Source organism: Fukomys damarensis, unplaced genomic scaffold (genome assembly GCF_012274545.1).
Source record: "Fukomys damarensis isolate Sample0158 unplaced genomic scaffold, DMR_v1.0_HiC HiC_scaffold_34, whole genome shotgun sequence".
NCBI classification, from domain to species: domain Eukaryota; kingdom Metazoa; phylum Chordata; class Mammalia; order Rodentia; family Bathyergidae; genus Fukomys; species Fukomys damarensis.
This window is the reverse complement of record NW_022900946.1, coordinates 15616980-15630592: the sequence shown is the minus strand read 5'-3', so window position 1 is coordinate 15630592 and position 13613 is coordinate 15616980.

Here is a 13613-nt window from a genome sequence, read left to right as displayed (position 1 = left end):
AACTTACTTTTTGGGTGTCTGTTACCACTGATTTCCAGCATGAAGGTAATTTCACCAAGGTTACCAGATAAGAAGTAAGGTGCTTACCTGGAAGGGAGGGTGAACTCTGGTGGCATCCAACAATCACTCTGAGCAAAATGAGGCCATGAAGAAAAGCACTCTGAGAATATGGGGGACAAACTGGAAAATAAAGTACAAGCCAAGTTAGGTTATCAGTTCATAGAAAAGTTGAGGGGGTAGGGAAGGTGGGATGGGTAGGGGAAGGGTAATAAGGGAAAAGAAAAAAATGTGAGATAATGAAAAGATGGAAAAAAGTGTTTGTAGATGGGGAGGGGAGGAGGGGGTGAAGGGAGGGCAGGGACAAGGGGAAAAAACGAGAACCAAGTCCTGCCATGCAGAGGTACAAGATCCCAACAATGAATGCAACTGTACTGCATCCCTAAAATGTACCAATAAACTCAATTAAAGCTGAGAAAAGAAGTTTAGGGGGACAGCATCAAAGCCATCATGCATACCTTTCCTTAATCGGTGACATCATATCAGTACCCTGACATTAATCATGGTGAGAGCATTTACACCACAGTCATTAGAAGACATCACAGATTAGAGTGTAGTTTACTTTAGTTATTTGTTTTAGAAAGTCGGTTCTTAAACACTTACCAGCACACCACTGGTAATGGTGGAGTGGTAGAGAGGTTATGGGTACAGGCATTGTAACCAGGAGGAATGGGGAATCTGAGCAAGTTATTTAACCTTGGTTAGCCTGGATTTGGGGATCTACAAAATTAAAATAGGTTGAGTAACCTTGAAGGGATTCATTCAGATTACATGCCCTCAAGGTCCAGAAGGCAGCGTAGTGTCCAGCACATAGAAAACTTTCTCTAATAGTAACCATATTTCCAGTACCAGAGTGGGGAGGCTATGAATTTATTTTCCTACAATCTCTTTCCTATTCATGCTTGATCAGCTTAAAGGGGACAGGGCAAGATATGCAGTTCAGGAGCAGGGGAAGGTTGACTATATACATTTATTTTTCAGAAGTGCCAAAGTCAAGAAGACATTTTCTACTACTTCTCAACCTTGCCAACTTACTTTTTGGGTGTCTGTTACCAAAAAAAAAAAAAAAAAAAAAAATGGAATTCAGAAAGCCAAGTCATTCTAGGAGGATTTTTTCAATAATTGCCTTTTTTTCCTTCAGATGTTCTGAGATGATTTCCGCCACCATCGAGATACAGATAAAAAGCAAGTCGAGTGTTTCAGTGCCGAGCCCAGCCTGCCTCGTGAGTAAGGAGGTTATAACGAGAAGATAGCTGTCTCCCAGAAAAGCTAATCCGTCGTTTTCATGTCCAACCTTTACAAATTGTGCCCGTGTGGCAGAGTTTGAATCACTCTGTCTAACAGCCTCTGAAAACAAATGCAAAACCTTTCAAGTTCACTCAAAGTCATTACAACACTTTCCAGAACTGAATCAATTACTGTAACCTCTGTGGGTGTGTAAAATATGAAATTACCAGCAGTCTCACAGAGCCACAGAATTGGTAAATTAGCAAAAATTGATTATGGGAGCTTTGGGAGCAGCCCCTGGTGTATTAAGTGTCTTGATGACAAACAGCAATATATTATTTGTGAGATTGTTTTGATGGAATTGTCTTGTCCATTAATGGTGCTTTGCCTTGGTTACTGCTGATTCTGCCATCTAACAAACTGACATGGGGGCTGAGCTTTCCGTGCTGTGACTGACAGAAACAAGACGATCCAATCGTTCTGATAGATCCAATATCCATTTTATATATCACAATCAAGGGGAGAATTCAGTCTTCCCAAACGAACTCCCTGTGTCTTCTCTGGACACCATGGATATATTTCAAATAGATTATTCCTCTGATTCTTTGGTAGGGGGAGTTTTTGTCCTTCTCATTGCTCCCTGTCATATCCTATCCCTGGTCCCCTTCGTCTTCATCATCTTATAGGTCCACTTTTTTTTTTTTTTTTTTTTTTTTTTTTTTTTTTTTTTTTTTGTGGTACCAGGGATTGAACTCGGGACTTTGTGCTTGCGAGGCAGGCGGTGGAACCACTGAGCTAAATCCCCGGCCGGGTCCACTTTTTGAGACAGGTTTATCAGGGTGTGAGATCACTGTACCCTAAAAGGTCAGCGTTCGTTCCAGGGTTCCCAGTGAGGCCCTCTCCTCCAGCTCCTGCTCTCTGGGCTTACAGGTTGATTTGTCTTGAAGTAAGAAGATAGCTCAAGGCTGTCTTTGCTGGGAGTGGAGGCAGAACTACAAAGGAGTGGAGACAAAACCTCCCAGCATGAGCACTCCGAGACCTGACAGGATTCCTGCGGGGCTTACAATATCTATCAGCTCTGCTGTAGGATCCTTCCCTTATGTCAGCCCACAGCTGGAGGACGCCAGCGGTGAGTACCTGACTGAAGGAAAACCAGGTCGCCTCCTGGGAGTGGCACATTAGCAGGGCGGGAGAGTTTGAAGCTGGGTCACAGCACTCTGATGACAAACACCATGGATTCTCGAGTTTGTGTCTCCAGACTATCTCTACCTCTTGCCTTTACTGGCTCTTGGTTATGCTGTGTTTTCTGGGGCTCCTTGTGCTACTGCAATACTTTTCCAATAAAGTCTCATTCTTTTTTAACCTAAGTTCGCTGCAGTCCATTTCTATTATTTACAAAATAAATAACTCCAACACAGCAAATTCAGAGATGGTAAAAGCTGGACTGAAAATCAAACCGGACTGAGAAATATACAGTAATCAATAACGTCCACCCTGCTTCTGCTTTGCATGTGCTGAGCAGGAAGAGAATGTGCTTTGAAGTCAGACCCAAGTTTGAATTCTAGTTCAGCTGCGTGTTGGCAAAAGAGTTTGGAGTCCCCTGCCCTGTGTCTCTGCTTCTGGATCTCCTCGTCTACAAAATGCAGATGAAACTGTAAACTCCTTGGGAACATTTTGAGGAGTATATGAGACAATAACCCCAAAGCACAGATGGGTGCAGAGTAGGTATTCCTCACTGCTCTGCATTGGATTGGGAATTGTCCTCCGGGATCCTGCTGGAGCCAGGAACCGTCAGGATGACCATAGGAAGGAGCTGGTACACCCTCAACCTACCTAACTTGTCCCAGACATAAGGGTGCAGGGAAGGGTGATGTAAGGGTCACTTAGAAGACCTCATCTTCAGGAGAATGGCATGACCAGCATTGGGAAGGTCGGTATATCACTCTCAACTACCCACATGTCCCTTGTGAAAAGGAACTGGGCACCTCCAAGCAAGCACCAAAAGAAGAAGGAAAGAAATGGCATGGTGTGTCCCACGTCCCTGCATGCATTCAGTGCCTTCAGATTGTGACCTGAAACCAGTCCATTGCTCCTCTTCCACCATCCACTCCAACACAGCCACAAAATAACACTCATCCTCTAGTGCACAAGAAAAGTTAATGGGTAATGGGTATGAGTTGAACTGGTTTCCCACCAACCCATGATTGTTCTCCTACCACCAATACTTCAAACTACGGACATGAAAAATACTCTAAGTCAAGCCAGACAGAAAATGCGCCATATTGTATGGTTCTGTTTATGTCAAGTGTCAGACTAGGGAAATCTATAGACACAAAGTAGATTACTGGATGCCAGAAGCTGAGCATTTGGGACAAAATGAGTAGTTCTTAATTATGGGTGTGGAATTTTTTCTTGAGGTGATGAAAATGTTCTGGAATTAGATAATGGTTATGGTGGCACAACTTTGAATACTAAAAAGCACTGGACTGTACACTTTGAAACTGTCAGTCTTTATGCTACAATAATTATATCTCAGTCCAACAAATGAAAGTAACACGTTTTGGAAAATGAGAAATAAGGCAAAAGAGAAAACGGAGGACAGAAAGAGTTGGTGGTAGTCTCTTGAAGTTAGAGTGAACTCCTAGGAAGAATTAGGCATGTTCAGTGTGGTAGTTAAAAGCGTGGACTCAGAAGTAAGACTTCCTGGGTTCAGCTCCCAGCCCTGCCCAGATGTCGAGGAAGAGTATTCCTGATAGAGGAAGGCTCTGAGGTGAAACTACTTCACTTTACACGATGCAAATATTAAAAAATTAAACAGATCTTCCTACCTGGACCTACAGCTGCACAGGAGAATGTTCTGCAGATTACCAAGACCAGCCCTCATCTATTAGATGTATAGACAAGGCTGCAGGTCGCTTGTGTTCCAAACAATTGCATTTAAATTCTCATTTTTGCTAATAAACAGGATCACCCCATTACCCTATCTCCTCCCAGAGAGGGGCTGGGGAGTGGGTAGGAGGAGTCTGTGAAGTGTTCCCAGAAGTTATTACTTCCCTTCCCCACTCCCTAGACCGGTCTCTCTTTTCCGATGGTTTCTGATATGAACTTGTTCACACAGACACATAAGTGCGCTTTCTCTTTTGAAGGAATCCATGAGCTCTGACAAAGAAAGAGGATGCCAAAGAATGAGAAATTAGAGTCATTCATAGGAAAATGGATACATATTGAGGATATACTCCTAAGTGAAATAAATAAGTCACACATGTGTAAATACAGAATAGTTTCTCTGGTATGAAAAACTGTAATAGTACATAAGACCCTAATGGTATAACTGACCATGTGAAATAGGAAGAAAAGGGCTAAAGGTGTAGGGGAAGTGGGAGGGGGAGGGGAAAGGTAATAAGGGGAAGGAAAAAATATGAGAAAATGAAAAAATGGAAATAAAGTCTTTGTAAATAGGGAAGGGAGGAGGGGGTGAAGGGAGGGCAGGGGTAAGGGGAAAAAAATGAGAACCAAGGCCTGTCATGTAAAGGTACAAGATCCCAATGATGAATGAATATAACTGCACTCTATACCTAAAACGTACCAATAAACTCAATGAGAAAGAAAAAACCAAAGACGATGCCCTTCCACTGTGAGGGTGTAGCCGGTGCTGTTCCAGTTACTAGGCATCAACCCCTGCCCCCATCTTCTCCCCACACAGCAAGTTCCCCCAGAGCATCACCTCTGCTCCTCCACACACTCGCCCACCACAGGGGCAGCTGGTGGATGCCGGTGTGGGGACAATGCTTCCATCGGGAGGGCCCTGCACACTGCACACTGCCGGCCTCTGCAGATCAGAGGCAAGGGCTCTCCTGCACTTGCTCTGCTCACGTAACGAGGGGATAACCTGCTACTTAAATCGCAGCCACAGCGGTAAATCTGCATTGTCAGCCTTCAACGTGATTTACAAAATAATTTAAAAATGCATGAGCCTTCTTCTTTATAAAGCGCAGGGGTGCTGAGTTAACTTCTAAATATTTTATCAGCCAAGGTGAGCTCTTTGCCTTGCAGCCATCACTCCTCCGAGCTCACTCTCCGTGTTTGCCTCTGAAGACCCTTCAGTACAAGAGGCTCTGGCTCTCCTGGGAGGGGATGTGCCGGATTTCACCCCGAGTCATTCTCGTGAGAAATGGCTGCTTCCAGCATCCTTGGCTGACACTACTCTCCCCTCCTTCACTAGAACAAAGCAAGAACCCGTGGCCTTTGGAGGTCTCTCCTGCCTGGTAGGGAGGGAACTCCCAGAAGAGTGCACTATCAAATAGTCCGGAGAAGACAGCAGCAGCCCGAGCATCTTTACTAGCTGGAACAGATTGCAGTTGACTAGGATGAGAAGCAATGGTGACCAAAGACACTGCACTGGGCACCTGAGCTTCACTGATCCCCACGGAGATGAAGGAATTACAGGTTCTTGGACATCTGTAAATTCATATCCGCACTCAACCTGCACCCCTCCAAGTGATGAGGTGCTCACCACTTCAGCAAGGGGTCCACGCGTCTTGAAACCTTATTCCACTCTAAATACACTGAAATTTCATTCCGCACTAGTTGTCCTTGCTGGTCCCAGCTGCTTGAGATCCATCGAGTCAGCCCAAACAACACACTGCACAGCGGAAGAAATTTACATTCGCTTCTCCCTGCTGCAAAGGTTGCTCATCTCTTTCTCACTCTAATCTCACCTGGCAGTCTGTGCCCTAACTGCTCTCCTCCATGAACATCTGCTCTCAGGAAGGTGCCTGCTATCCCAGCACCACTGAGTGCACTGAGGGATAAGTAGTGGATACCAGGGCCTGGCTCCCCCTGGTTCTACCTCACAGAACCTTGGCCAAGGTGTTTTCACTGACTCGCTGGATCTCAGTGTTTTCTCCTCCGTCCTCACTGGGACTGGTTTAGATTTGCTTTTAGGACTCTGCCCAACTCCCAAAGTCTAATCTGAGGAAGGATAAGGAAGGGTAGGAATAATGCCTAAAGCAGTTATCCAATGGAAGGGGCTTAAGAGTGAGAGGACAAAGGGAGGCCCCAGAGGAAGAGAGAAAAGAAAGAAGGAAGGGAGGAAAGAAGGGAGGGAGGGAGGGGAGAGGAAAAGCAGCCCATCAGAGTCTTTTGAAAACTTTCTAATGCACCAAGCAAAAATATTTTGAAAATGTAGACAACAGCACTACTCTTTATATAGTTACTTATTACACGGTGCTAGTGTGCTGTTTGAATCACAAATTGCATGCTAATGGCCTAATTCATAAACCATTGACATTCTTTATGAGTCTTTAGCTTTCAGAAATGAAGAATTTGTGTTCAAAATATAATTTGCATTGCAAAATTCAATAATTTAGTTTCTCATATTCATTAATGCCTAAAACCACAACACATAACTTATCCCATTCCAACTTCCTCCTTAGGACACTGGAAAAAGAAGTGCTTCAGCTGGGAAATCAAGTGCTGCTTTTATGGCCATATTTGGAGCTGTACTGAGAGCCATCACAAGGGTAAGCCATGCTGTTTTTCTCAAAGAGTGAGTACTGAAGGATTTGCCACAATACGATAACAGAATCGGGAGGCTTCTCAAACCCCATGCAGAAGTTTATTTAACATTTCCAATCTCAGAAACCCTGTCTGAGGCACACACACACACACACACACAAAAAAAAAATCCTGCTAAAGGAGACATGCAATTTCCAGGAAAATAGTGGAAAACTCGGTGGAATGACCAACGTAGCAATTGAATCATCTATGGGGCTCCCAGTTGAATAGTCTGAAGAAAACTCCGTGGCATGGAATTGAACAGTGCATAAAATGCTCAGCTGTGGGGTGAAGGGAGGGCAGGGACAAGGGGAAAAAATGAGAACCAAGACTTGTCATGTAGAGGTGCAAGATCCCAACAATGGATGTAACTGTACTGTATCCCTAAAATGTACCAATAAACTCAATTAAAGCTGAAAAAAATGCTCAGCTGAATACTCTGTGGAATACCTCACAATATTGTCAATCAGATGTTTTATGATGAGAGCTGTACAATACTCTGTGAACTAGCAGAGGGGACACTCCCTGAGCAGACGCCTCCACTGTGAGACAGCAAACCTGCTTCCTGTATATAAGGGATGGGTTCATGGCGCCCCTAGCTGGTTTTGTTTCCTAGTACAAGGTAGGCACCCAACAGCGATGGAGAGACTGAACAGAGAAGGAGGCTGTTCGTGGAAAGGGCCAACGGGTACACCAGTGTACACGCCAGGCTCAGTGCCCCTTAAGAGTCAGTCCTTGTGGAAATCCCTGGCTTCAGCTCCAACACACCTACCCTGGTTTAGTAGGGTTTGTTGTCATGTGCTAATTCAGATCTTTTCTTTTGGAATGGTGTGTGGGCAATTGGGTCAAACCAGAACCCAGGTCTGAGCATCAGGAGGCTGAAATTGACAGTACGCAACTCCAGAGTCAGAAGTCCTGAGTTTTAATTCCCATCCTTCTTCCAGTCTCCTGCGTCAATTTGGCCAATCCTACCCTCTCTCTGAGACTTGTAAATGGGGACGCTGTGACCTCTAAAACATCTTTGAACACTAACACCTCTAGGAATTCGGGTCTGGCCCTAATATCATAGCCCACGTTGGACATTAGTTTTTCCTCTATCCCTCTGAAAGCTGGTATTTAGAAGACACACAACTTAAGATGAGTCGGACTCAGTGCTACAGTGCCAGCACCCAGGACACAATCACTGCTCAGAAAATAATCACTCAGACATTCAACAAATGTACTCTGAGCCCTGACATTATGACGAGCTGTGGCCCAGGCAATAGAAACCCAGGGTTGTACAACAGGGGAAGTGTCTGCTTTTATGGAGCTTGCTTAGATCAGAAGAGACAGACAGTAATCCAGGGAAGCACACGGAAATAAACAGAACAAGTTCGGGCAGCGATCGAGGTTAATCAAATAAGTTAATGGGTGAGTAGTGGTTGAGATGTAGGACAGTTTAGGTGATCAAGACCGTCTTCTCTGACTTTTGATGGAAGCTTGGAGTTGAAAGCCAGCCGTAGGTAGGTCCCAAAGCAGAGCTTTCTGGGAAGAGGGAGGAGCAAGTGCAAAGGTCCTGAGACACAAACATGCTCTGTGTGTTATGGAAGATGAGCAACAGCTCGTGCCGTTGGTACTTGTGAGTGACGTGCCATACATGGGTGAGGCGGCCAGCGGAAGAGTGGGATGGATCATGCAGGTCCTGATGAGCACATTGTCAGAGTGAGGGTTTTCTCCTAAGGGTGATGGGAAACCATGGACGTTTTAAGCAGGTGAAGAGTGTGATCTGGTCCTTAGTTTTAAAGGTCCACTGAGTGCTTCGGAGAAAGTGAAATCAGTGTGATCTGGTCCTTAGTTTTAAAGGTCCACTGAGTGCTTCGGAGAAAGTGAAATCATTGGGGTGCAAAGCACCACTGCGGGATCTTCGGACCGGGTCAGCCTGGGACGGCAACGCCCAGCCATGAGACAGACGTGCTGAGGTACCTCCAAAGGCATCTCCACCGCAGCTCTTGCCACAGGGGCATCTGTGGGGCCTGCCGCCCCGCTCCCCTTTGTGAAGCCTGAAAGTGACTCATTGCAAGATGTGCTCCATTTCTTCCTCCTTCTGTTCCTGCAAACTCGGCAGCCTTGTTGTGCAAGCAAGTCATTCATCAGCAAATCTAAAATATTTATTGTGCATATTTTAAAGGCCAAAGTGCTACATCATCGAGCTCTGCCCAGATGGGGACAAGGTTTCACAGTGCCAGGGACGGAGATGAGGATGTGCCAGACAAAATCGCAGACAATTAATCTGTGCAAATGGAATTCTTCAACAGGGCCCGGAGGATGCACTTAAGTACCAGAGACAAACCATCCCATCGTGACCACCATTAAAATTTAAAACAATTTGCTTATTTAACAACAACAACAAAAAAAAAACATGGAAACCTTTGCGTCCTTTGTAGTTATCAGTTATTCTGTTCCCACAGGGAAAATGTGAGAGGTGTTGGGTCAAGGGTGGAGGAAAAAGACTTTGAGGATGACTCTGAGCCAAATTCCTACCAGCAGGTGTCTCCGAGGCACCTCTATCCACCGGTGCTCCTTGGTCTTGCTCTCCTTGCTGTCTTTCCTTTGGCAGCCATGGGGTGATGGCCAGACGGACTCCTTCATATTAGTACTCAGGGTGAGGTGCTGGTGGGAGAGGTGGCAGAGTGGTGGTCGTTTCAGACTTGGAGCGAGTCCTCTGATCGTCAACATCCTCATGTATGAAATTAGAAATGGGCTTGGCATGTGGCCAACATGAAACTCACGTGGCGGTCACCATCCCTGTTACTGCGGCTGTCGCTGCAGCTGTTTTCCTATACCCTGGCTGTGGGACGGGGCAGATATCTAAGGTTCCCATAAATGCTGTCACGGGTGCGTCTTCCCTGCCAGGTTCTTGGGAGATTACACAAGTTCACATACGCTCAGCACTTGGGTCGTGTTCAAGTCCAGCCAAGCTTTACCAAGCCTTGATAAGGTTGTCATCACCTTTACCAACTTTGGCCCATTAGTCAGCACGTGTGTCTCTCTCCACTCTTTTTTATGGGTTGTCCAGATGAATGGGTTTCATTTTGGCAAATTTGTAAATGCACACAACGTACTTTGATCATTTTCAAATTTCTCCCTGCTCCTGCCCTACCCTCTCCCCAGTTTCATACTTGCAATATATATAATATATTATGCTCTTGTCCCTCTCCCTGTTACTCACCCTTACACCCTCTCCCCCACCCCTCTCATTCTCTTCTGGCTGGGGCCGGGGCTGCCGGGCTCTGGGGCAGGAGGTGCTGCTGGAGTGGACGAGGGCAGCAGGCATCTCACCATCTGGCGTCTACTCTGCTTTAATCCCCGAGTCCCTCTGTGACTCAGAGGCCCTCATCAATAAACTGGACAATATATTACAGTCGCACACGTCACTGACACTGGTTTAAAATAAAGTGCAGTCTACGAGATCCCAGTAATGAACGTAACTGTACTGTATACCTAGAGTGTACCAATAAACTCAATAAAAGGAAAAATAAATAAATAAAGTGCAGTCAAAGATACTGAGGTACTAGGCAGGGTTAAGCACTACGCCAATACAAGGTGTCGATGGTTACTGTTTATTTAAGTAGAGAGGAAATGTTTTTATTATTGTTTTGATTCCTCTAGGCCTGAGATAACAGATAAATCAGGAAAACGTCAAGCCAACATGAAGCATGGATCTACAAGAACCAGGATACAGAGTTTAATTGGGATTTTTTTTTTCTTCTTTTGCAATCTTTGCTGAAAGACATTTGAAGTGAAGTTAATAATTGAAACGTAATGAATAATTGCAGTTTGGGGTCCATAGCACAGTCATAATTGCCAGTTTATTACTTTTTTAATATATTTGCCAAGTATTAATAATATTGAAATAATGCAAGAAGATCATGGGAAATAAATGAAATATATCATTTGTCAAGGAAAAAGGATTTCCAAACTGTAGGCACTGCTCTTATGAGCCCAGTGATGAATGCAGCTACGCGGGGAATCCTTCATCCGGGGGACATCACCTGCGGGTTCCGGTCCCTGCATAATTCTCACCCGGTCTAATATGGACGACAGGGTGGCAGCCTCGCCGTGCAGGCAGCCTTCCCAGCACTTACGCACTTCTTGCAGTGTATGAGACGCAGTCTAGGAAAAAGTTCCAGAGCCAGGTTCGGCCCTTCGAACAAGTCCTTTGTCCTCGAGCATCCTTTGTCCTTGCTATAAAACAACAGTGAAACAAAAGGGTTTCAGGGGTTTCAAGTCCTTCCTCCTTCACCCCTTGCTCTTATTCTTCGTCTCCAGGGACTGCATGTTTTGAAAGGTCTTCATACAACAAAGTTTGAGCAGGTGAATCACTGCGCCTCGTAAACTACTCTGGGAACTTTGAGGGATTGAGCCTGATCCTCTGGAAAATGAGAGGCTTCACCTTGGTAGCAACTCTCCATCTTCACAACTCAACGTTAGGAAGCCTTGTCCGGGGACAGGAAGTCACGACTGATTTATTACTAAGATGAGTAACAGTCATAAAGTTTGAAGGGAGTTCCCAAGACACGTAGCAGTGGATTCAGAAGTCCCACCGAGGAAGCCATTCTTCTGTAAGCAGGGACCCTCTTCCCTTCCCCTATTGTGGTGTCTTGGGCATTTACACTGTGCCGAGCACTGAACTAGAGAAAGGAAGGCTGGAGAGGGTGAAGATGACCTGGGGTGTGTGGTATGGCTAACCATCCCCAACTGGTGATCAGTGGCCAAGCAGGTGTTATGGCTCAAGTTTGTTTCCAAACAAAGGTATTGTTTCCCTTTTTTGGCTGTAAGAACTGCACACTTCCACCTTTGCTAAAAAAATATATAAAGTCAAAGTCATAATGAACCCGCCATCTGGATACCTCTACACACATCTAGATTCCAGCTCACATAAACATCGGAACCTCATAGGGTACAGGACTATGCTCTGCTTCTCCTCTTCTTTTTATTCTACACCAGGAAGTTCTTTCCAGGACAACAAAGCCTTCCAAAAGTTTCCCCTTGTATTGACTTACCGTTAATAATTCACCATGGACATCCAGACCACTATCAAAAGAGCAGCTGCATAAAAGGAAGGAGAGCTCTCTGTGCACTGACAAGGAACGATCTCCAAGACAGGTTGTTAAGTATAAAAAGCAAGGTCAGAGCACTGCTCACTTCAGTACCATTTGGGGAGGGAGGGAGGAAGGGAGAGAGAGCAGAGTGTAGGGGTGGGTGGGAGGGCGCCAACAGAGAAGACCCTGTAAAGGTATTTTCTCTGGAGGGGAACCCAAGGAACTGGTTATGCCAGGTGCTTTGGGGGAGCCTCCAGGTGCAGAGCTCTGAGGTAGCAGAGAGAAGTTTCGTTATTGTACCTGTGACAGTTTCAAACATGCAATTGAATTAACCGAGACAGACCGTGAGTTATGTTTGTGTTCTGTGTTCTTCGTTGTGTGCATGTGTTTTCAGTGTAATGAATAATGTGGGGTTATATTAAAACTACATCATTTGCAATGGACCCATTTATGTATTTAAAAGTATTTTGCAGTGCTATCCCCAGTTCCCTGCCAAGTACCTGGAATATAAGAGAGAGATCAGTGAGTATCTATCCAATATCTTGAGATGCCGGGATGAATAAACAAACTCCTGATTATTACAAGGTTCGATTCCTGAGTCGAACTTTTCCATGGTCCCTTCCATTCTTTCTCAGTCCGGGTTTTCTCTGACGATCTGAGCGCTGCTGGGAAGCAGACCACACAAGCCAACCAAGTGTCCCTGCGTGAGGTGGAAAACAAACGTCTGGGGACCCCTGGCTGATTGCATCCGAGATCCTGCAGACTGAAACGTGCCCGGTTCCAGGATGGAGACACGCGACTCAGCAGTGATTCCCTCTGAGAAAGAACCCGAGATTTGGAAGCAGGGAAGATGGGACGGGGAAGCTCTGTGCTTGGCTTCTTGCAGGAAAGGGAGCCCCCACCACCGCGTGCGACAGGGCCCGGAGAGAAGGATCATTGTGGCAGAGGCAGTTCCAAGGCCCGGCAGATGCTCTGGGAGAGTCAGTGTGTCCGGCTTCTATTTCCAGGTTCTCTCTCTCTGGGAGATTCAGACCCTACTCGGTGAGGGCCTAACCACCCCCGCAGTAATCCGGAGTCACCCACCCACTGAGCAGTGTTCCCTTAGCCTCAGTTTCCCCTTCTGTAAAATGAAAAGACAGTGAGTGCACAGACCCAGAACCTCGCTGTAACCCTTAAATGAGATAGCACAGGCAGAACAGCTAGCATTAGTGTCATCGAGGGATCCATCGCACCTTAAGTTGGGAAGCTGGGGAGAGATCAAAAAAGACGGGAGCTGACAGGGACGGACAAAGCTGAAATGAAAGAGTCAAGAAGCAATGAGGTTGGCGCACTCCTGTAATCCCAGCGCAGTGGGAGGCTGAGGCAGGAGGATCTTGAGTTTGAGCCCAGCCTGAACAGCTTAGTGAGACCATGTTCAAAATACAATGTTAAGCTGGGGATTTAGCTCAGTGACTCCACCACCTACCTTGCAGGCGCAAGGACCTGAGTTTGATCCCCAGTACCAAAAAAAAATTTTTAATAAAATATTTAAAAAGGTCTAGGGACACAGGTCCACTGGAAAAGTTCAGTCCTCCACATACACACACAAATATTGAGACGCCATTCCCTCATTCCAGCCAAAGTCACTGGCTACTGTGTGTAGCTCAATATTACACTGGGTACTGGGGATCAGAGGCCAGCAGAGGACACAGT